The sequence below is a fragment of the Desmodus rotundus genome, chromosome 3 (assembly GCF_022682495.2).
Source record: "Desmodus rotundus isolate HL8 chromosome 3, HLdesRot8A.1, whole genome shotgun sequence".
NCBI lineage: Eukaryota > Metazoa > Chordata > Mammalia > Chiroptera > Phyllostomidae > Desmodus > Desmodus rotundus.
In genome coordinates this window covers 133,275,302-133,283,132 of record NC_071389.1, presented here as the reverse complement: position 1 = coordinate 133,283,132, position 7,831 = coordinate 133,275,302, and positions in this window count along the sequence as shown.

The following is a 7,831-nucleotide window of genomic DNA, read 5'->3' as shown; positions in this document are numbered from 1 at the left end:
AAAACAATATGTAAAAGAATACATCTTGTAGGCATTTATATAGCTTTTAGAAGCAAGCCATTCCTAAGGTCAGGCCCCCTTCTGGAGGCAGCCCGAATCAGATGATTGGCCCAGGCAGGACACTGCCAGGAACCCTCCCAGCTCCGCAGCTCCCCTTTGAATGGGAAGAAGTCGGGATTGTGACTGCTGCCCAGCCCTCCGTCTGCCTCAGTGTTTCTCAAGTCCGCACTGTTGACGGTTTGAGCTGGAGAGTTCTGGCTGGGAGGCCACCCTGTGTGTGTTACAGGATGTGTAGCAGCGTCCTTGGCCTCCACCCACTAGATGCCAGCATATCCCCAAATGCTGCCAAGTGTATTACAACACACAAAATCTGTGTGCTCGAACCATAGCGCAATCCTAGCCTCGTCAACGGCCGCAGGTGTTGATCCTGAGAGCGGTTACTGACAAACTACCAGACACGACCCATTAGGTCAGTGGCATATCCTGATGACTTCTGTTCATTCAATAAATCATTTGCACGTGTGTTTATTTATTGGTAAATTATAGCTGTACTGTGTAAGTATACATTATACAGTATAGAATATAATTATAGACCAAAGCTACAATTTAATGTGAGATAAAAATAGATATAATTAGTAGTTGTAGTATTTTTTTCTGTTCCCCAAAAATATGTTCGTGGCACTTCCTAAAAATCCTAAGCCTATCAGCGGTGTCCAACCCGCAGCCCATGGGCTGCTTGTGGCCCAGGATGACTGTGAATGGGGCACAACACAAAATCATAAATTTACTTAAAACCTGTTTTTTGCTCATCAGTTTTCGTCAGTGTTTGTATATTTAATGTGTGGCCCAAGACAACTCTTCTTGCAGTGTGGCCCAAAGACACCAAAAAGTTGGACACCCCTGCTAGTGAAGACCAGTGCCCTAGAGGTGGGAGGGAGCCGCGAGAGGAATGTAGCTAGAGGGTGTAGTCCTAGTAACCCTCTGAGCCAGGGGGAAAAGGACAAAGTAGTTACAGTGAAAACTTCGGGGGATGATGTGGTGATGGGTAGCGAGACAGACCGTCACCGTATGTCCAGATGGCATAGATCACTGTGGTAGGTGTCAGAGAAAGCAGATTTGTAGCTAAACAAAGAAGTGGACCAGGCGTGTCTGACTCTGCCTGCAAGCTGTTCACTAAAATTCCTTTGAAAAAAAATGCAATGAAAGTTTGAAAATTGGCAAGAGGAGTGAAGAGTGAAGATATGAGGAGACCATGAATCAAAGTTCAAAGGGAACTCCTTTTACTCATATCATTGTTGGATCAAGAGATAAGTTTTTACACCTCACAATACATTCTCTCATCTCTGAATTGAAATTAGTCACCTCATACGTTTAAGTTTTTTAGTATAGCATCATACTATTAGAAATGTATTCTCTTTCTAAACTAAAGAGAAATTATTTCAAATCTATACAGAAATCAACAGATCATTGGAGTAAAAAGCTTCATTTCATTATCGGTCCATTTTAGAAGAAGCAAAAACAAGGCATAGAGTTTTTGAATAATGTAACTAAGAATGCTGAAATTATGGTGTGTGTTGGGGGGGTTCCCCCCGCATTTCCAGGTAAGGCCCAAGTTCTAACCGCCTTGGGACCTTCTCTGGGAAGGCTGCAGAGGGGTGATCCACAAGTCCTCAGGACCCAGTCCCACAAAGAGGGGCTGTGTTGCTTCTCCCCCTGCTGCATACTCCTGTTAAAGCCCCAACCCCAGTACCTCAGAAGTTGTCGTATTTGGAGACAGGACCTTAAGGATTAAGTTAAAACGAGGCCAGTTAGTGTGGGCACTAATCCATCAATCTCACCAGTGTCCTTACAAGAAGAAGAAATTAAGACGCAGAAAGAGGCGCCAGGGGCACACACCCAGAGGGCTGACGCTGAGAAGAGGCAGGAAGAGGGCGGCCACCTGCAAGCCAAGGAGAGAAGCTTCAGAAGAAACCTAACCTGCTGATACCTTGATTTTGGACTTCCAGTGTCCAAAATTTTCTGTTGTTTAAAATCCCTCCTCCACCCACCTCACCATCCGCCAGTGCTGCTGAATTAACACAGACGGGGAGCTGCCTGCCTGTCTACTCTATCAATGTGTGGGACAGGCTCTTCCCTCAAACTCCACGGCAGATGTTTTAAAAATATGATTTTAGAAAAAGAACTCATTGGCATGGACAACAGTGTAGCGATTGCAAGGGAAGGGGATGGGTGGAGTTGGAAGAGAGTGTGGGGAGATGGAAAAGATACAATAAAAATAATGTATGATAATAAAAAAATATAATCTTTTATCAGAGGACAAACTTAAAAGAAATTAAATTAGAACATTTTTAGGTAGTTAAAAAAATTGATGTTTAACTACCTAAGACAAAACAACTACCAAAAAATAATGTTTATTCAAAAAAATTTAAGCAAAACTAAGCCAAATAAAACAGAAATATTATTTAATTTCCAAAGAAATCTTAAAAATCAACCTCATGCCAATGAAGTGTAAACCCTAGATCAAATTGACATGTCTCCAGAAAACTACAACTTGCGAAAACTAACTAAAACATATATACCTTCTCTGTATTATAGCCATTAAACAACATGAATCAACATTTTAAAATCTACCCACAAAGTACAAATGAACTGAAATGGATTAATAAGTGAATTCTAGCGAACATTTGAAGACACATCATAGCAATTTTATAAAAACCCTTCAAGAAAGTAAAAAAGGAAAGAACAAACATTCTCAAACCAAAACTAGTAAGAAAAAGCTAAATGGTATAGCAGGAGGGGAACGTAGCAAGCTACAGGAGAAATGCAAATGATAAATGAACATATTAAAAATGATCCAATTGCACTGGTAAGCTACAATTCAAATTAAAGCCATAATTAGATGCCATTTTTGCTTCTCAAATTTGCAGTTATCTTGTGGGTGTGGTTTTTTTTTTTTTTGTGGATGCTGACTGGTAAGAGAACAAATTGTTACAACTTTTCTGGAGGCAGCAACCAGGGAAATTTGGCAAGATATATCGAAAGCCTTTTAAAAATGTGTATTTTTAATACAGTGATTCTACTTAAAGGAATCTATTTTTTAGTAAATAATCAGAAATGTGGGCAAGTAGGGTGTTTTTTTACAATATGATTGAAAAGAAAAAAGTTTATTAAATTGTTGGTATTCATCTATAAGAATGATTCAATATACTCTAGTGATTCCAGGGTATCCATCAAAAGAATGGTTTGCACCATATGAATACTACATTTTCAAAAGGTATTTAGTGGCATAGAGAAAAGATAATGATGTAATAATATACAAACACAGCTGAGTATATGTAGAAAACACAAAATATTTGGGGTTAGTCTTGGTTCAGCTACTCATCAGTTTGACATATTTGGAGCTTCCTTATTTATAAGCTATAAACTTTCTTTAAGGGCTCTTGTCTGAAATAGATGAGCTTATATATTAAATGTGCCTAGCACTATATTTAATATAGAGTAAGATTTCCATAAAACTTAGATCCTGTCCCCTAACTAATACCTGAATCTTACCTTTGATCTCTGAGATTTGATGTTGCCAGTATTTTCATTATTTTCAATTAAAACTTGGTTCCATAAGGCCCTATCCTTACAAGGTGACTTTAAAATGATAGTTGGCACAGCTGAATATAAAGATACAGGCATAATTAATTAAGGAGGAAATAATTCATTCAAAGAGGACTAAAACATATGTTAATTGAATTGGCAATTATTTGATCTTACTAATTATTTCATTTAAAAGTCAAACCAGTTGTATGTGGAGACAATTAAAGTGGATCAATTTATTTACTGGATAGTAAGTGCCCTAATTATCAATTTGTTCTCTATTAGGAATGTTACACAGGATCAAAAATCCCATGTTGTTGTAAAAGGCAAAATAAGAACATTTTTCATTGACTTATTTTATAAACTGTTCTTACATGTCCTCATTTTATCTAAAACTAGGAATAGTTTCACAGAAGTATTAATAAAATCAATAAATAGTGGTATGTAATCAATATTTGCTGTTGATAAGTTTTTTACTGGTTTTACTGAGTTCATTATAAGGAACCCGAGGGAACACCAGGCTCTGTGCTTCTAAAACATCCGGCTTGTTTAAACGCACAGTCCTGGGCACTTATACACAACATTCTAGACCAAGACAGCTGTTTGCACGGTGGCTTTGGTCTACATCTCAACAATCTGAAGCAACCATTCTTTGTCATGAAACCCTGAATTAACCAAGAAAACATCTCAGTGGCAGGAAAATACATTTTGGTTTTGGGGGCATTATGTCCTATCTCTCTATCACAAAGCTGAAGAATTGAACAATGCTGTTTGACTGCCTGCTCTTTTCAGCTGAATGGAATGGAAAATTACATAAAAATTGAACAAAGAAACTGCCTTGACCTTCTCAATTCCTTGGAAATGGAAGTGTTTATTCAAACATTTACATGATGGCCCTGGCTCAGGGTGCCCTTGATTAATATAAACTGTTTTCCAAGGTGTGAGATAAGCAGCTTGAGGCAGATGCTTCCTTCACTTTGTCTCTGCTAACTTCTCCATCCGGGACAACCTAAAGGTTCTGAAGGAAAAACCTTTTCTGTACGTCCTAACTCCCCTGTACTCCTACACCAGGCACCCAACAGTTCTGGCTTCCGCCCTTGCCTTTTTATGATCCATTCTCCACGGAGCAACAGTGAAACAATTTCTCTCACTTCCTTACCTAAAATTCTCAAGTGGCTGCCTACTGTGCTTGGAATGAAATCTGAACCTTCACCGTAGCCTTCAAGCTCCGGCTTCTGTCTGGCTTCATCTTAGACTCCTCCCAGCTTCCTCACTGGGCTCTCCACAAACTTCCCTTTTGACTGTTGCTCGAACACACTAAGGCCATTCCCACCTTAGGAGCCTTTCTCCTGCTGTTCCTTCCACCTGGAAGGTCACGACCAAAGACTGTCCTGTGTCTGCCTTCTTTTGTTACACTCAGGTCTCAGGTCAAATCATCTCTACAGGAGATTTTCTAACTCCAACCCAAAGTGGAACAACCCTGCTCCCTGGTTACTTTCTCCTAGGTCTGCTTTTTCCCCCCATAGCATTTTTCACTAGCTGACATTATTTCATTCATTTATTTATTTTCTTTTTTTATGTCATTTGTGTATTGTAATGTGTGTTCACCACCCCAAGTCAAGTCCCCTTACATTATCATTTGTACCCCCTTTACTATCTCCTACCTTCCCCCACTGTCCTTTCTCTCTGGTAATCACCACACTGTTGTCAATGAGGTTTGTTTGTTTTTTTGATATATTTATTGATTATGCTATTACAGTTGTCCCTTTTCTGCCCCTTCACTCAACTCCACCCTGCCCACCCCCTCCCTCCCACATTCCCCCCCTATAGTTTATGTCCATGGGTGATGAGGTTTTTTGGGGGTTTTTTTTGCTTAATCCCCTTACATTTTTTACCCAGCCCCCAACCTATTCCCCTCTGACAGCTGTCAGTCTGTTTTCTATGTCTATAAGTCTATTTCTATGTTGCTTGTTTATTTTGTTCATTAGATTCCACGTATATGTAAGATCACATGGTATTTCTCCTTCTCTGATTGGCTTATTTGACATAGCATAAACCCTCTAGGTCCATCCATGCTGTCACAGAAGGTAAGATTGCCTTCTTTTTTATGGCCCAGTAGTATTCCATTGTGTAAATGTACCACAACTTTTTTATCCGCTCATTTACTGATGGGCACTTAGGCTGTTTCCAAATCTTGGCTGTTGTAAATAATGCTGCACCTAACATAGGGGTGCATATTTTCTTTTAAATTGGTATTTGGGGATTCTTAGGATATATTCCCAGAGGTGGGATCTCTGGGTCAAAAGGAAGTTGCATTTTTTATTTTTTGAGGACATTCCATATTGTTTTCCACAGTGGCTGCACCAGTCTGCATTCCCATCAACAGTGCACTAGGGCTCCCTTTTCTGCACAACTTCACCAGCACCTGTTGTTTGTTGATTGACTGATGGTAGCCATTCCGACAGACGTGAGGTGATAGTATTTTCTTGTTTATTGTCTTTTTACTCCTAACTAAAATATCATCTCCATAAAGACGAGTATCGTGTTGATCATATTCAGTGTTGTATCCTTAACCTCTAGGACAGTGACTAGCACAAACTAGCCTGCAGAATTTGTTATATGAGCAAATAAATTTAGCTGTGCAATTCACCAGTTGGAATTTTTTTATCTGCAAGCAACAGGAACTGACTCGAGCCAATTTAGAAGAAAGATGTTTATTGGAAAGATATCAAGCGGCTCACAGAATAGCCAAGAGACATGGAGAAACAGACTTATGGAGTAGCCAGGAACAGAGGCTAGAGAGCCAAGGCCACAACTGAAGTGACACCAAGAAACAGTCCGAGCAGAATAGCGCTGCCCTCAGCCCCGCTTGTCGTGGCCTCTGGACACACCCCACCACTGCTGCCCCACACAGCTGCCCCGGACGCTGGTTGTTGCTCTCTCACCATCAGACTGAACTCTCAGTGCCCCTGTTTCTTTACTTCCTTTTCCCTCCATGCTTACATTTCCTCGTAGCAACTATCTTGGCCACATATCTACAACCCTAGTTGAGGGTTAGTTATGAAAAAAATAGTTTCTGGCCTTTGGGGCTTTTGTGTATGTCTGTCTTGTTACCACAAAATCATAAAAAGTGAAAAGAAAATCATTGCTTATTATACTTTACGATGAGACAGGACCTGGAAAGGCAGTGATCTTGCTATGCCCATGGCAGAACTTTCAATTTATTTGATAATTATATATTGAACATTTTCAATTTTCTCTTATAATAAATATTTCCTGAGTCAATACATAGTTATGGGAAGTTGACCACAATCTCAAGATTGGTTATAATTAATCTTATTAAATATAAAAAGCCCTACAAAATCCTAATGATCTCAGGTATCATAGGTAGCTTTGAAAGGCTGATGAAAAGACATACCTCTGTTACCAGTAGAAATAGGATGCTTCCACAGAGTCACAAGGAAAACATTTCGGGGACCCATGCATAAGAAGATGTGAGCAACTGTGGCAAGGTTTATTGGAAAGAGAACAAAGGACTGTTCCAGGTGCCCATTGTCTCATCCACCACGGATGGCTCAACTCTGCCTCGCTACAGAGTAAGTCCAGCTTCTGGGACCGCAAGCCCGCACTTGTCCTCACCAAGCCCAGGGGAACCAGGGCCCAGACATACAGAACTTCTCTGTGTTTCATTTCCCCATCTGCACATCTGCCACCAAGACTGCTTGGACCGCAACCAGTGCTGCGCTTGGGCCCGCGCTTGGGCCCGCGGTGGTCCACGCAGCCTCAAGGCCTGCACGGCTGCTACGCAGAGAGAGCATGCAAATGAGCAAACGCACAAACAAATAAACCTCCCACCTCGGGCCTTTGTTAAGCTTTGATTATATCTTTTTGGGTTTGGGAAGGACTAAGCTTTCTTTCAAACTAACCAATCTCTTTCCTGGTTCTTCGCAGGATTTCGCTGGGCCCTCCTCCTGCACCATCTGGGCTTCCATTGTGCATGCCTCAGAATTTCGTCACTAACTGGTCCTTCCCCATTCCCCTAACTCTGTAACTTATGAGAAGGAGCCAGCTGTCCCCAGGGATATTGGAAAGGCAATTCTTCCCACCTGCTCAGGGAAACAGAGGGATGTTAATCCGCTTGGTTGGGCAATGCTACTCCCCCCTGCAGTGCCTGGGAGCTCTAGCTTCCTGGTTAATCTGGTTTAATTAGATGTCTGGCCCCATGTGCTCCCTTTCTTTGTCCACA